This window comes from Talpa occidentalis, unplaced genomic scaffold (assembly GCF_014898055.3).
Source record: "Talpa occidentalis isolate TD23 unplaced genomic scaffold, MPIMG_talOcc4v2.1 talOcc4.16, whole genome shotgun sequence".
NCBI lineage: Eukaryota > Metazoa > Chordata > Mammalia > Eulipotyphla > Talpidae > Talpa > Talpa occidentalis.
The window spans coordinates 22,642,379-22,660,934 of NW_023601653.1; positions in this window are offsets into that span (position 1 = coordinate 22,642,379).

Sequence of the window (18,556 nt, forward strand, 5' to 3'; positions counted from 1 at the left end):
GGAAGATGGTTTAATGTATTAATTCTGACACAGAGGGTCAAGGGGCTGAGAAAGATATATACATATATAAATATATATATATATATATATATATTTTAATTTGCTGAAGATACACTTGTGAGATTTTTTAATGAAAAACTGGACTGAATTCAGAGTACTAAAGACAGGTTTTCTTTCACTCCGTATTAAAACTGATTCACTAACTCACTGTCCTAATGACTGCCATGTCCAGTTATAAAGTTCTGTTTTATTGAATCATATAAGTAAGAACTCAATTCTTTTCACAATAAAGAAGAAAGAAAAAGAACCAAGAACTCTTCATTTCTTTCTTCACATAAAGAATGATTTCTCAGCCTTGGCACTACTGACAATTTGGTCCCCATCATTCCTTGTTACTGGGGTATTAGGGAGGGAAGAAGTATCCATTCAATGAAGGGCATCTTAGGTGCACGTGGCCTCTATCCTTGTCCAGTCACGGTTGTTAACAACATTTCCAAAAACACTGCCAAATTTTCCAAAGGCAAAATCACCCCCAGTTAAAAACCACTGATTTATTTTTTAATATTTTATTTTATATAATTCTTACATCATTTTTCATCTTTGCACAATGTATGCATTTTCATTTTGGTTATATTCCCCATACAATTGCACCCTCCCCTTATTTTGACTCTAGTCCTTCCTTTTCCCGCCCCTATCCCCCACTCCCGTAGTGTGTCTCTGGTTTATAGTTACTTGTTGATTTTGATTTTTACTTTGTATTGATTAGTCTTTTTCCTGGTCTCTTATTTAGGTTTTCTAAATTCCTGCTATGAGTGAGACCATCCGGTATTTTTCTTTTTCTTTCTGGCTTATTTCGCTGAGCATGATCCCTTCCAGCGCCATCCATGTTGCTGCAAACTGCATGTGTTTATCTTTTTTGAATGCTGAGTAATATTCCATGGTGTATATGGACCACATCTTCTTGATCCAGTCATCTATTTTTGGGCATTTGGGTTGTTTCCATAGCTTAGCTATTGTAAACAGTGCTGCTATAAACATAGGTGTGCAGGTGCACTTTGGAATTAATGTTTCTGTGTCTTTGGGTAAATACCTAGGAGTGGAATTGCTGGGTCATATGGAAGCCCTATGTTTAGTAGGTCAAGAAATCTCCACACAGCTCTCTATAGTGAAAAACCACTGATTTATTAATAGCTATGATCAGTTATGATAAATGGCAGAACAGAGGGCTGAAGTTGACTCGTTAACCAAATGGTATGTTTTATGAAAATCTTAGTCTTGTTCAGATTCTTTGATTTTGATAACTTCATCTTATTAACATTATTTCCTCAACTTCTCTTACTCTTTTCAGTAGGTATATGAAAAGAGGTTGCTGTTCACTGAGAATAGAGCAATGGTATTTTTCCCAAAAGTATATTTGACACCAATAGAGTCAAGATTGACAGGAAGTTACCAGATACCTCCTTTCTGAAAACTCCAAAGGAAAGGATTCTCAGAAGTCAATCCTGGGGCACTTTAGAAAAATGATGTAATCAAATATTCCAGTTTTCCTGGAACAGTGGCTTGCTTATGTTTGCTGTTCCTGCATCATCATAGTAACAATTCTTGTCATTTTCAAAACTATCATAATTTAGGACACTTAAGTAGAAAATAGATTCCTTTGCTAGTGTCAGTTTACTACTTCAGAGAACGTAATGTTTCCTGACCTTCTGTTCTGAGTTATCCCAGAAGGACCTACTGAAATGAATTGCAGTTTTGTTTGGTATTTAAGCTCAAGTACTCTAGAATGAGAACACTATGCTAATAATATCAATTCTTAGCTATGATTCTTAGGGTTTCAGTTTCCTCATCTTTAAAGAGGGTCAATAATAACAGCTGCTTCCCCTTAACATAACCCACATAACATACTTAAATTGCATACAAAAGTAGTAACAAAGAGAAAACACTTAGAGCATCCCCTGGCACAATACAATTACATTATTAGTTCATTATCTTCACCCTTGCCTTTTTGATTATAGACACTGAAAAAAAAAAAGATGTGGGAAATCAGCACATGCTTTTCTTTAAAATCTGAAATAGTGCCTATTTCAACCTAGTCATTATACAAATCTCTTTTTTCTATCTGTTATTTCAATAAAATATGAATCACATTGTACTCTGTCACTTATAAGCTGTTTTTGCATAATTAATGATTACATTTGTGTTTATATACTTTTCAATATTACATTGAGATGATTATTATTATGTCATATTTATTATTCCTGGAGAATTATTTTGACATTTATATGGTAAGGAATTGGGGGAATACCTTCAAATAGACTTCTAAGACAGCTCTAAATGGTTTTTACCTACTATATTCATCATTTTTGGCACTATCCCTCTGATATGGGTTTAGTGACTTACTTTTAACTTGTAAAATATGGAAAGATAAAGGGATTGTCACCTCCCTGATTAGGTCACTCAAGATTGTGGCTTCTGTCCTGCTAGCATTCTCTGCATTATTTTCTCAGTTTTTACACTTGGAGCAAAGACTGTGAGACAAAGACCATGTTGGAAAGACCTGTGAGACAAAGACCAGAGACAGTCCAACAACTTTTGAATATTTGAGTAATACCAGCAACAAAGTGAGCTTGGAAGTAGATCCTATCCCAGTGAAATTTTGAGCTAAGTATAGAAGATACTGATTACAGTCTGTAGGAGCCTAAGGCAGAGGCTCACATCCATGCTCAACACAAATTATGAGAGAATAAAAATACTAAGTTTTTTTTTTTTTAAATAGTTTTTTTTTATAGAGGCATGTTTTTATTTATTTATTTATTATATGTGTTTGTTTGTTTTGTTTATACATGCACTGGGTACAGTCAGAAGCGCGGGAGGGTGAGAGAATTCACCAGAGCCAGAGCGGGGAGCAGAACAGGCAGAAGGACCGAAGCACACTGCTGAGGGGAGCAGCGGGTGGCAGGAGAGGTCTGCGCACCATGTGGGATCCTCCTCCGGGGCCGGGGAGCAGCCGGGGATCGAACCGGCACCGCAGAGGCTGTGGGCAGCTTCGCAACCCAGCGCTCAACCACTGCGCCACCGGGGAGGCCAAAAATACTAAGTTTTAAGCCAAGTTTTTGAGAGCGTTATGTGCATTAAAGGATAAATCTCTGAAAAAAAAGAAAATTGATTATCTATGTTCATAAGCTTTTATTTTTTTTTACCTAACAGTATATAAAATGCAGTATCTTCTGGCATATTCTCCATATTTCCTTTACCTTATTGACATCATTGTAACCTTGGCCATGTAACTCTCTGTATAAAACATTTCAAGAAATTTTGGGATGAAAGTAAACAGAAAGTAGATCAGTGGCAACAAGGGAAGATGGTTTCAGAAGAGGATAGAGAAGGGATTCATTTTTGACTAGAGGGGCAACACTTCATCTCTCTTTTCTCAGAAAGCAAGAAAGTGAGGTCAATATTCAAGCATGCTGATAAATTTTCTGACAAAAGTAAGTTGTGAGTAAATATATTCAGTCTGTATATTATCAATATGAAATGATTTGAATGTAATAAATATTACTTATATAGACACTGTTAAATCTTTTTCTGGTGAAACAAGAAATATTCTCAATAAATCTGTCTTAGTCTGAGAAAACACAAATATACCACCCATGGGCACCATTGTCTAAGTTTCATTTTGTAAAAATTTTTAACATGTGAGGAAATACAAGAAAATGTGTGCTTTTATCTGCCATCAAAAATAATTAAGTAGTGAAACTGAATCAGTACTGAATTTCCTGCCAAAGAGAAAGCTGAAATTGAACCTGAAGTTTTGAAGAGTTCCTCAGGTTTTAACCTAGCCTCAAATACAGCTATTTATTCAGGTTAGTATCAATTTGTGTTAGTCAGTTATAAAGAAATTTGCTTCATCCTTGCCTTTGATCCCTGAGGGCAATGAAAAATACCTTCCAGTATATGAACTCAAGAGGATTTCCTCCTACTCTAATTCTTTAAGGCTGCTGGCTTCATGCCCAGATACCCCAAAATGCAGGTCAGCTGATAATATGGTCATGTTCTCATTTCCACAAAGGAGCAAATGATGCCCTTTTGTTGTGTACAAGCTTCCAGGGCATGTTAAAATCCATTCTAGGTAGAAGGAGACAAATGGAAATAGAACAGTTCATGACAAAATACATAATATACTGAAGAGGTTCCCCAGTGCCAGTGTATTTACCATGGCCATCAAAGAAGGCATTATAGTCAGGGACCAGTAAAAGAGAGAAATGACAATGCACTGATTTGGTTCACATTTTTCATAGCAGTTTAAAGAATCATCCTTTATTATGATGATTATTGCAATTTCATAAGTCTTTCTAAGGGAAGTTTCCAGAAGGAAGAAGAAAGAAATGATTACACTCTCAAGAAGTCCCAGTCCATGACTGAAGGGAGACATTATCAACATTTGCCTGATCCTAAAGTATCTATTTAACCAAAGATTCTCTTTCAGAGATTCTACATTTTTAATGAACTAGAGACTGGTATTCTGCTGGGAAAGATCCCTGGTATCAGATTCAATGTATCAGATAGCAAGAAATGAGGTGTCTAGGACTTCAGGGATGACTACCATAACAATTGCCTTTGTGTAAACCAAACTTTATTGGACGAATGTTTTATGTTTATATTTCGCTTAGATAATATATAAGTCCCTCAAGGCTTTTCTTAATTGATATTTTCAGAGATTTATTTTAAAAATTATGATTACTAATATCAAATAGTATATTTCATAAATGATGTTGTTTGCATGCAGTGGTCAGTTTGTCTTTATTTCAACTCCATTATAAGCAACATGTAAGCTCTTAGAGATTTTCATTTCTATTTTCTGATATCTTAAATCATACAAATTTAGAAACAAATTAGTTTATCCTGGTTGTTAAAGCAGGCATATACTTGATGAAAAAACTAACCAACAAACATTCTGAAGTAATCCCACCCCTTTCCCAAGAGGATTAAAGCAAATTGCTCATCAATCTGTTTTTGCACTCAATAAGAATAGATGTCAATATGTCCAACTTGAAATCACAACCACGAATTCTTTAATCTTTGGGATCAATTTGTGCAAAGATGATAAAAAGTTTTCAGAGGCACAGGGGGATGCTCCAGTCTAGCAGAAAGTATCACTCAAAGATACAACCCAATTACTCATCAGCAGAAAGAGATGCAATCCCAGGACTGGACTATTATTTCAGATCCAATTTCTAGTTATCTCTTGAATATCTTTTCTGTCACAAAAAAATATGTTGGCAAATTCACAATATTGATCCAGTGCTCAAAGATGTTTTTCAGAATCTCCCTCCATGAAAAAAAGAATATAAAAGCTCTATGAAATTGGATAACGGTATTCTCCACCTGATAAAGTTTAGTCTGTAAACATTATTGCTCACAGATGAGATTTGATGTTATATAATGCTACAATGCACAGCTATGTCTTTTTCATAGATGCATGTTTAAACTTGTGAAACCAATATAAAATCTATCTTTTAAAAAAACGTATGGATAGGGAAAAAAGTTCTCAAGCACAATCTCTTCTTTGCTAAGCCCCTATTTGATCTTTTGCCATTCATTTCTTACCATTACCATGCAAATTCACTACTCAATATGCCCGGGAAAATTATTTTATACAAAAACAAATCTGCTCTCTGTATACGACACAATATGGTTTCATTAAATGTTTGTTATGGATCAAGAACTGGGGATATGTACACATAGCTAAATGTCAACAAAGTTTAAAAGCCTACAAAGTTTGACTGTTTTCTATTGTCTATTCACTCTTTAGTTTTACATATGCAACTACAATTCCAAACCGAACCAACTTCTGCAGTTTGGTTTCACTTTATTTTACTTCATGCTCTCAATTCTCTATTTACACCAAATTTCTCCTTTTACCTCTATGCCCCTATATATCACTGTGGTTTTATTCACGATACACTCCCCTCCTGGATCCTGGCATAATGTCTTCTCATCCTGTCAAACATCTACCTACTTCAGGACCATGGACAAAGTCACCTATAAAATATTTCCAATAAAATATTTCCTAAATCTCTTAGAGATATTCAACCCCTCCTCCAAATTCTTTAAGTGTTTTGTTCTTTCTTTGTTCATATTACCTTAAAGTCACAGCATGAAGTTATAGCTTTACAGAAAATAAGGGATGAAAATTTTAAAAATCATCTGCCCATTAAATAAGTAATATGCTAGCATTAAGAAATGTGATTGTATTGTCTTTTCTAAGTAAAGCAGATGGAGTGGGGGAAAGAGTTTACTTAGTGATAATACTGAATAAAAAAATCATGTACTAAAAGTAAAAATGAGAAAAATCCTCTTTGTACAGAAAAAATATATAAGTATATATTTTATGTGTATATATATATATATATATATATTTAAAGTTATTTTTCCAGGACACTGAAATCCCTAGTACTCAGAGAAACGAATATTAGCATATCAAAGAGGTATAGAGCTGTTTTTTCAATTACACTAGAGCATTCAGAAAATGAAGTCACTTTTGTGGGCAAAATCACAAGAAAGGAATACATTAAAATAAGTTAGGAGAAAATCAGAAAGCAGGTAAAATTCAAGGACACATATATGGAAATACAAATCTAACAAGGTTTGATTTATATTAACATACTTGATTAAATTAAACCCTCTCCCTAATCTGCATTAAAAAAAAAACACTTAAAACAGTAAAATGACAGAATTCATAAGCACTTCAGTACAGAAAGTAGTAGAGTTTGATATGCAGTTTTGGGTGGTGTGTCAGCTTCACTGAGCTACAGCCCCCAGTTATTCAATCAAACTCTAATGTAAGTGTTGGTATTCTGGATGTGATTAAAGTCAAGAAGTAATTGACTTTAAGCAAGGGGATTGTTTAAAGTAATCTGGGAGGTCCTGATTCAAACAAGTGAAAGATTTTAAGAAAAAACTAAGATACTTCAAAAAAGAAGAAATCTTGCTTCTGGATAGCAGCTGGAACTCATGCCCAAGAATTCCAGTTTTCCCTTCCCAAGGCTTGTCTTAGGGATCTCAAAAAATATATATATATATTTATAAAATATATATACACTATATATATAATATATATATACACTTGTAGTTATGTTTCTATTATACTACTAGTTATGTTACGTTTCTTTGTTTGACTCTTGACTGATAAGTGAAGTTCAATATTTCCTACATCATATTTATAATCTCTTTCAGTTAATACATGGCCATTTAGTCAAAACAAGTCACTTAGTGTAGAGAGCAGACAGAACTGACAGATTGGGTTAGATAAGTTAGTGTGTAGATAGTGGGTCCAATTTGTCAGAAATTCCTGTTGACTCTGTATTAAAAATATTTCCAGAATCTGGTCAATTATCATGCTCAGATTTTGAATGTATTTTCTACAAAGAATTAACAGGATATTCAGATTTTAAAATTCATTCAGCAACCAATATTTATTGGGTTCTAGTTTATGCAAAGTACTTCCCAAGATCTGGCATGTAGCAGTGAAAATATCATCCCTTAAATATGACTATCTCAAGTATTTGAGAACCATTCAAAATTTTCCCACCCACTGAGAATGATACTCTAGTTCTTTAAAAATCAGTAACCAGAAACTTTGTTACCTGGTCCTTGCTTGCTTTTCCTCAAACATGCCCCTCCTAATCTGTCTCTTTGCACCCTTACCCAATTCACCATTCACAATGAATTTTTTGTTTTCCTTCTGGGGGGTTGTCCATCTTCCTTCCTCAATGGTTATGCTTGCTTATGCCTCAACTTCTTTGCCCCACCCATTTCCATGTGATTTTTAGGATTCATCTTAGCTATTACCAATTCTGAGAAACAGTCTCTGTCTGCTTATGCTTAATAGGATATCACTTTTGTGTCTCTTTGAGCAAGCTGTGCACCCATGCACAGCATTCATCTTAAAGTTATTATTGTGTTATTTGATTTTCCTCCTCTGCTTGACCCCCTAGTAATTAAGAATCTAATATGGCAACATCATCAAATATTAATTAATGAATAACTGATGAATACCAAAGACATATTAGGTTCTTGGTATGGATTTTGGAAATGCTTCAGTCTTAATAAAAGATTTGAAACCATGTATATATACACAATGGAATACTATTGAGCAATCATAAAAGATACATGGCAATCAAAAAAGACAATGCCATTCACAGCAACATGGATGGAGATAGAAAGAATTATGCTTAGTGAAATAAGTCAGAAGGAAAAAAATATTGGATGGGTTTCACTTATAGGAAGAATATAGGGAAACCAAATAAGACATCAGAGAAAAAAATAATAGCAATATAAAACACAACAAAATGAAACAAAAACAAACAGGCAATTATAAACCAGAGACTTCCAGCAGGGGAGGAGGAGGGAGAGGGATCAGAGGGAGGGAGGAAGGAGCACAGGGGACTGTAGTGATGGTCCGTGGGTGAACTGGTAGAGGAAATTCTATGGAAACTACACCTGAGGGGAAAAAAAGCAAACATTGTTTAAAACTTAACAATGATGCAAAATATATATAAATTAATTAATTTTTAAAAATAGATAAAATAAAGATGTGAAACCATGTTCACACCATGGTTTCTTCTATCCAAACTAACTACAATGATCTTCCTTCAATTGTTCTAACAAGTCAAGTTCTTTTATTCCTAAGGATCTTCACATATTGTACCTTCTGCTTAAAACACTCTTCTTCATCTGAAAACACCTTCATGGTTCAGATAATATCTTTGTTCTCACTTATTCAGAGGGATCTTCTAAGACTACGAAATGTGAATTAGAATACTTGTTTAACCATCTTTGAAAGATCTGCAATTATCCTTTAATCTATTTAGCAGTTAAGCTAATGACCATTGCTTATTCGCTTTCTTTCCTTTAGTCAGTAACCTCTATTTAGTAGAAGTCAGATTTTTGTTTGGTTTAACTTTTCAATTGAGGGATAGAATTCTGAAAAATAAAACCATTAGTGATTACTGGAAGGGAAATAGGAAGGCAGTGGATTATTCAGATAAAAGGGGGCAATTATATGATGAAGGATAGAATTAGACTTTTAGTGATACACTTTATGTGATACATATGCAGAAGTTAATTTTTAATGATGAATAACTAAAACTTATGTGATGTTATAATTCAATTTTGCTTCAATTAAACAAAAAAGAGTTAACTGACTTCTATCATTACTCTCAAAAGAAAAGTTAAGTACTGATATAAGTGTGGAACTTGATGTATTCTTACACAAAAAACACATGTATGGCCAACTTCGATATTAATAGTTGATTACTAGCACTTTGGAAGTGCTAGTAATTCTTCATTTAGTGTCATGCCTTTCCTACAAGGTCTAACTTTTATCCTGAGTTTAACAGCATTTAACAGCATTTTTTTTCCTTACATACCTGGAACATAGAATATGTTATCCTGCTGTTGGTCCAATTCTTTCAGTATTATTTTTATGAGATTCATCCACACTTTTGCATGTAATTGTTAGTCGTGTATGTCCATTAAATAGAATATTCTATTATACAAATATACCATGACTTATTTATCCAATCTAACAAATTTAGGTTAATTTCACATTTTGGCCATTATCAGTATTGTTTCTGTGAGCTTTCTTGCACATAACTTTTTGTTCAAATATGCATGGATTTCTTTTAGGCATGTAACTAGAATGGAAATAGTAGGCCATAAAGTGCTTGTGTTCAGCAACATTTAATACTGCTTAACAGTTTTTGTTTGTAGTGATTGTAAGTGATTGTACCAGTTTTCACTCTCAGTTGCATTCCAAATACTTTTGATTTCTTTGAGAAAAAATGAGATTTTCAGGGAGTAATTTCAGATTTCTCTTTTGCTTTAATTTTAATTTCCTGATAAAGATAGCCAAATGCCTTATATGTTTATAGGAATTTGTGTTTCCTTTTTAATAATTATTTATTCATGTTTCACCATTTTCCATTGGGTTACATGGAAATTTTCTTATTGCAGAAATGTTCATCAGTTATAAATATTGTGGGTATTTATCAGTTTCGTGTGATTCCTTTGCATGCCATTAATGGTGTTTTATGATGTGCAAATTTCTTTCAATTTAATAGATATAGTTCAATATATCAGTCTTTTCCTAGATGGTATATTCGTTTGTGCATATGTGTGTGTGTGTTTGTGTGTGTGTATGTTAGACCTGAAACCTATTTGGAATTGATTTTTGTACTTTTTGTAAGATAAGCACTATAGCATTAGCTTTTCAATTCACACGTAGTCTCAGCACCCAACAATAGATTTTGAATAAATATTTCTTAAATGACTGACAGCATTAAATGAATGAATGAAGTCACAGGTTTAGATTAATACTAAAATGTAAGATACAAAAAATAAATATATGTGTGTAGCAGACATTATAGGTACTTGAAAATTCCATTTCAAACTATTTTATTTCCTGTGATATAAAATTAAAATCTTAATAGCCTAGTTTTCATTGCAGCCAGAGATAGCCATGTGACACTTTTCTGACCAACAAGATATAGCAGAAGTCAACTTATGGCATTCCTTACAGTTTCTCCTTCACTTGTCTGCAATAAGCACACAGTGCCTAAGGTACCTATGGTACTAAGTGCACCTAAGGTTAAATAACCATGTTGTTATCATGAGTATACAAGAATGACTATACAAAAACAATAATAAAAATGTGTTCAAAATATTTTTTTAAATATCTAAGCAAAAATAAACTAAAAGTCTGGTACTCAAAATATTAATAAATATCTATACCAGTCATATCCCTGAGTTTTTGTTGTATGTTATAAATAAACTACATTTGTGTTGTTTAATGACACACATGTGGTCTTACTTTTCTTATTTGTAATCAAATGCATTCCTAATTGGAGGAATCTAATGGATCAACTAAATTTTGGTTTGAGAATGTCTTCTGTTTTGGAGGATCACTTTCTCAACCACCATAAGTGAGACATCAGATATATTTTCCCTCTTAGAAAGCCTACTCACATAAGTCAGAAAGTCCTATTCTGAACCCCTAGTCTATAGCCTGCTGGCTCTTTCTCTCCTGAGAAATTTCTCCTAATAATATTCACTGATCTTTTGGCTTCTCTCTACCAAAACATAAAACTTTCTTCACTGACAAGTATTTTGGACAGAGACATAGTAATGTATGAAAGGTATCTGACACAAAGTCGGTGTTCAGTATATAACATACCCCTTCACTTTTAATTATAGTAAATTTATAGAATATGCATCAGAAATAAACAACAAACAAGCATGCAAGCAAGACTAGTAGTTTTTTTTTTTTTAATGTCTTTGAAATGCATTTTGTACAAAGGCAGCCCCCTTAGAAGCCATGTTTTGGCACGCAAATGACATATTTGAAGTTCAATTAAAACATCTTTTGGTTCTCTCTGGTGGTGTAGGGGTTATCAGAGCTATCAAGCTATCACCAGACACTGAGGCATGAGTCATGAGTATGATCCCCAGCCAGGGAGTTAACCCACATGGCACAGCAGACCTCTCCTGTCTCTTGTCTCACCCTCTGTTTCCCTGAGCATTGTATTTCAGTATATCTACCTGTTCTGGTCCCCACTCTGGTAAATCCTCTCACCCCCAGCACCTCTGCTCTAGACCTAAGTTCTTGTATGTATAAATAAATAAAAATAAATTTAAAAAAATCTTTCATATGGCAGAAAAAGAGTAGGGGATATTTTCTGATATTTACAATGTTAAATGTCAATGTTAAGTTTGTAATTACAAATTTCTATACAAATTTAATAGATTATCATGGCTTAAATAAAAATTTATGAAGCTTCCAAAGATATACAAGTTACTATCAGTGGCATGAGTACCAAGAAAACAACAATTTGTTGGGAAAATGTTTTATTTGCCCCTATGTCTAGATTCTTATAGAAAATGTTTCTTTAGACTATCTTCATACTGTTACTCAAGAAGGTAATAAGCATAATTTCAAAATGTATAACCTTTCATCTGTAATTTATGTATGTGGTAATACATTAATAAAAGCAATTTTATCTTTTATTCACAACAGAATATTGAATGGTATCTTAAATTAGTTTATACTAATAGGATATTACATTGATTGAAATAGTTGATGTGTTTTCAAACAAGACAGACAAGTTAAGCAACATAAGAGTGATTTTTTAAAAAACTGAAATGTACTTGAAATTGATAAAGCACCAATTTTAGATGGCATACAAAGCATTAAGAAGATTAAGGAAAAAAAAGCAAAGAAATCAGTAAACCTTTAGCCAACCTTTTAAAAATTTCATTAGGCTTAGAAATGTTCCCGAGGAAAGAAAAATAACAGATCTTTCTGATTCTTGTTGTTGTTATTTGGGAATAAATCAAGAAATTATATCCTAATCAATTGAAGATGTGCATTTCAGAAAATCATTGGGCTGTAAGAGAGCAAATACTGGCAAATCTTATTACTACACAACTCAGTTACTTCAACATTGAGAAGAGAAAGCCCTGCCAAATTTCAGTAGTTCTTAGAAAATATTACCACAATCATGCACAAGGGGATTCTGAAGCTGTTAGAAGTGTCATCATTAGTTTTCTACAGAAAATTCTGTCAGAAACTTTGAAAATGATAAATAAAATAAAAGCAAAAGCTCAGAATAGCCTATCAAATAGTCTAACAAATTTATTTCATCCTCTTTGCAAAAAGTGACCTGTAGTATCTCTAGGAAGAGCAAGTGAATAATAATACCTTAGGTTTAACAGGCAGTACTATTAAAGAAAATTCTCATTGTAATCTTACTTGAGTCTTTTGGTAACTTTGTGAAATAAACAGAAAATTAACATGCCTCACTTTACAAATAAAAAGACATACTCCAATATATCCAGGAAAACATGATTTGGGACTGGAACTTAGTGCTACATTAAATCATGGAAATTAATTATAGCAGGGATGAGTCAGTTTTGCAAATCTGTCTGTGCAATGTATTTCAGGTAAGCAGAAAAATCCAGAGACAACTCATATTATAAAGGAATAAATCATGGTCTGAAGCTATTTGTGACTGTTGTAACTTACCTGCCATTGCACTGTATATTTCTGAATTTTATATTGTGTCACCAAATGCTAATCAATTTGCAAATAAATTTTGTAGATGTAGAAATAGCTACATCTATACAAACTTCTAATAGCTGTAATTATTCAAAAGAATATTAAACAACATAATTACTTAAAAACATGGAATAAGATACAATTTCTACAAAAATCTTAGTAATAGATCAGCAAACGGGAACACTCACACAATAACTGAATATTGTGAACATCTTGATACACACGAGAACTTTAGCTCCTGAAGGTGTAAAAGAATGAGAACTATGCAGGGAAAGAGGAAGAGAAAGGAGTGAAGAAAGGGAGAAAGGAAGGAAGGGGAATATAAATGAGTTTCCTCTATAAATATCTAACCATAAACTCTAATCCCACATGTCACCAAGAAGTTCAAGCACAAAATTTAGTTCCACTTAGTTTCCCTTTGGAAACAAAACATGTTAAAATATTAAGCCAAGAATTTAAATTATTTTTACATATAAAGTTCCACGGAAAATGAGTTTTCGATGACAACAAAAATATTTCAAATGACAAATGATCCAGAATAATAGTAAACAGAAAACAAGTTTGGAATCAAACTCAAAGATGAAGATAGTAATGCTATCAAATAAATAATATGGAAGTAAGAATGTTAAAATGTTTCAAATATTAAAAGTACACAGAATACGGCTTCCCTGGTGGCTCAAGGGGTTGAGACACAATCTATGAAGCTATCCACAGCCATTGCAGCACAAGTTCAATCCCTGGCGAGGGAGCAACCCACATGGCGCAGCAGACCTCTCCTGACTCCCCTCAGCAGTCTGCCTGTTCTGCTCCCCACTCTGTCTCTGGTGAATCCTCTCCCCACCACACACACACACACCTCTGGCCTGTAACTCCATTCTTATATGCATAAATAAATAAATCTTTAAAAAAAAGTACATGAATATATACTGAGTAGGCAACATGCTTATTATAATTAACTAAAAAGGCTGAATGACAAAGCACTGTACAGTCATCACATTAGATTTACAAATACATAACCTAAAAATAGATAGATAGATAGATAGATAGATAGATAGATAGATAGATAGATAGATAGATAGATAAAAATACATAGTCTACTTGTGGGAGATTACTGGTGGTAGGTTTGGTATAGCATACATTTAGAGAGGCCTGAGCCTATGCCCATAAATTTATAGAATGTTGTAAATCAACATTTACTTAATAAACACACATTTTTATTAAGGATATAAAATACATAGAAATTTAAATTGGTAACCTGGCAGATTATCTAAATAGACATAGATGAAGAGAAAATTAGAAACCAGATATAGTTTGCCTGAAAATGACCTATAATAAAAGGCAAAGGCATGGAAAATATGAAAGAGTTGAAACACAAAAGAAAGGATAACATGGTTTTATATATGTCATAATTTAATTCAATATGAGGTGATAGGGAGAAATGGGGGCATAGTAAAGAAAATAATGCTAGAGCAAGTTCCAAAATTCATGAAAGAGAGCCATGTTTAGATACAAGTGAACAGTTCACAAGAAGGATAAATTAAAAGACACCAACTTACATACACTGTAATAAGTATGCTGAATCAAAAAAAAAAATAAACCCCCCAAAAATAAGAGAACATGTCTAAAGCAATCAGAAAGAAACAATTTTAAAAAGAAAAGCAGTAGTACTGACTTCTCAAAAGCAAGAAGTGAACAGAAAAGACAACAGAATAATATCTTCAAAGTGCTATTGGGGAATAAGTTCATATTTCTTTATAGTCAGAGAAAGTATCTCTAGTATGAAGATATTAATTTACTTCCCTTCGATGACTTACAAAATAAGTTAGGAGGAAGACAAATACTGGATGATTTTACTTGTATGTGGAACATAGAAAAACAACACAAAACAAAGGTTCAGAGAGTTTCAAACCAATAACAAACTCTAGCAATCTGGATGTAAGAGAGTTGGATGGAAGGTGGGGAGCAAGATGTGGAGGGGGTTCAGTAGACTATGGAGGAGGACTATGGTTCCTTGGTGGTTGGTGGGGTGTGGTAACACCTCTAAGAGGTGTTTTGCTATACCTCTGGATCATACACAGTTTTGTGAACCAATGCTCTATCAATTGGGGGAAAAAAGGAATTTCTAAAGGACACAATTCAGGAAGGAGGAAAATTATACAAGGTGTTTGTTTAAAAAGCAAGAAAATGTTGAAAAATATTTAGATAAGTAATTTGTAGACTTAAAGAATAATAAAATAGTGGAATGCTTTGTAATAGTCGCACAGATATAGATAGGGGAAGCCACTGAAATTAAAGCATTCTGATGTTCTTGAAATTTTTATGAGGCATAGAAAGATAAGTGATTAACTTTAGTCTTTTGAAAGTTAAATGAGCATGTAACCACTAAATGAATATAAATAGTTCATATAACTCCCCATCTGCTTGGGGACAAAATGAAATGAGGTAAGATAACAAAACAAAGCAAAACAAAACCAATCAATTGAAGTAAAGCAAGAAATAGCAATAATTTAATAGAAACATACAAATAAGTGGCAGAAGTGGAACCAAATATATTAACATATTTACATCAGTATTTCCATGTAATAAATATAAATAGCTTAAGTTATTCAGTTAAAAGTTAAAAATGGTCACACTGGACTCATTTCCATCATATAAAATATAAGGCCATCAATGGTTGATAACAAAAGGATAGAAAAGACGTGGCAGGAAAATAACAACCGCCCAAAAAAGTAATATAAATTAAGATAAAACACACACACACAAACACACGCTCACACACATGCCGCTATATAATATATAAGGATTAATTTCACCTGAATAAAATTCTTAACTTATTTTTACCTAACTTTAAGCCTTATCAAACAAAAAGTAAGAGGACTCAACAGTCAAATAGACAAATCTAATTTCTATTTGGTGAATGAAGGAGCATTTTTTTCCCTCATTAAGAATATCTAATCAAATAGCCAAAGCTCTCCTGAAAAAAAAAAAAAGGAAGGGAATGGAGGCATCACACTCCCAGACTTCAAACTATACTACAAAGCCATAATCATCAAAACTGCATGGTATTGGAACAAGAACAGACACACAGACCAATGGAATTGAACAGAAAATCCAGAAATAAACCCACAAATTTATGGTCAACTAATCTTTGACAAAGGAGCAAAGACTATGCATTGGAGCAAAGAAAGTTTATTCAAAATGGTGCTGGGAAAACTGGGTCGCTACATGCAAAAGAATGAAGATTGACCATGACCTAACACCATGCACAAAAACCAACTCAAAATGAATTAAAGAACTAGACATAAGACCTGAAACCATAAAATATATAGAAGGAAATATAGGCAAAACACTACATGATATGCACTTCAAAGACATCTTTACAGACACATCACCCAAAGCAGTGATAGTGAAGGCAAAGATAAACAGCTGGGACTACATCAACTTAAAGAGCTTCTGCACAGCAAAAGAGACAATAACAAAAAAAAAAGAGAAACCCCATCAACTGGGAGAACATTTTTACACACAACACCAATGATAAAGGACTGATCAAAAAAATCTACAAAGACCTGATGAGCTCAACAAAAACAAAGAAAATAATCCAGTCAAAAAATGGGCAGAAGAGCTAAAAAGAAACTTCTCTGAAGAGGAAATGCAAATGGCCAACAGGTTTATGAAAAAATGTTCAACATCACTTGTAATCAGGGAAATGCAAATCAAAAGTACAATGAGATACCATCTCACACCAGTGAGAATGGCACATATTAAAAAAAAACTAGCAATAACAAATGTTGGGGAGGTTGTGGAGAAAAAGGAACTCTCCTGCACTGTTGGTGGGAGTGCAAACTGGTCCAGCCACCATGGAGAGCTGTGTGGAGATTTCTTGACCTACTAAACATAGAACTTCCATATGATCCAGCAATTCCACTCCTACGTATTTACCCAAAGGACACAGAAACATCCATTCCAAAGAGCACCTGCACCCCTATGTTTATAGCAGCACTATTTACAATAGCTAAGCTTTGGAAACAACCCAAATGCCCAAAAATAGATGACTGGATCAAGAAGATGAGGTACATATACACCATGGAATATTACTCAGCATTCAAAAAAGATAAACACATGCAATTTGCAGCAACATGGATGGAGCTGAAGGGATCATGCTCAGCGAAATAAGCCAGAAAGAAAAAGAAAAATACCAGATGGTCTCATTCATAGCAGGAATCTAGAAAACTTCAATAAGGGACCAGGAAAAAGAATAACTATAAGAAAGAAAATATCAAAATCAACAAACAACTATGAACCAGAGATACTCTGTGGGGGTTTGGGGGTGGGGAAAGGAGGGTTTGGGGTCAAAATAAGGGGGTTGTAATTGTATGGGGAATATAAAAATAAAGTTTAAATAATTAAAAAATAAAAAAATAAAAAAGAATAATCATTTAATAATTGCATTATCTAAATTAATAGATAAACCTCAAAATCGCAGAGGTTCTTAGTTGGAAAACTCCTCCTCACATAGTGATTTGGGGATACAGACTTCTTCCATCTTGCACTGTCACTATTTTCTAGGGCAGTGTTTCTCAAACAGAAGCAATTTTGCCCCTGTGGGAAATTTAGTAATATCTAGGGACATGTTTGTCTGTCCCTACTGGGTGCTACTATGGGCAACCAGCCTATAAAGGTCAGGGATGATGCTACACATCCTGTGTCCCTCAACAAAGAATGATCTGGGCTGAGGTTCAGAAATCACACTTTTTAATCTTGGTCTCCTGCCTGGGTCTCCTGCCTCTGGCCAGCAGATGGAGAGATTGTGAGACTTCTATTGGGGAGATCTCTGGATCAAGTCTAGATGCTGGACTTCTGCCTAGGGTCCAGAACACCCACAAATAAATGAACAAAAGAAAAGCAAAAGAAAAAATGGACAAAAGCCATAAAAATGTATCTCCCTGGTGGCACAGGGGTTAAGTCTCAGCACTATCAAGCTATTGCCAGCCACTGCGGTTTGATCCCCGGCCAGGGAGCTGACCCACATGGCGCAGCAGACCTCTCCTGTCTTGCCTGCTGCTCCCCTCTGCAGTGTATTTCAGTTGATCCACCTCTTCTGCTCCCCATTCTGTCTCCGGTGAATCCTCTCACCCCCTACACCTCTGGTCTATAACCAGTTTGTATATGCATAAATAAATAAAATAAATCTTTAAAAAAATGTATCAGTTAAAAGTGGTCAACATACACACACATATATATACACCATCTCATTAGTAAGCAGAGAAATGAAAATGTTTTGTGATCCTTTATCTATATTATTAAGTATTAACCAATACAATCTATCAATGTGCACTTTGGTTTCAGAAAAATCACAAATCTATTTAAAAACACAATAATTTTTTACTTTAAATATGTAAAACCTTTTGTTCATGTTTATCAACCCAGAATGAAATCCTT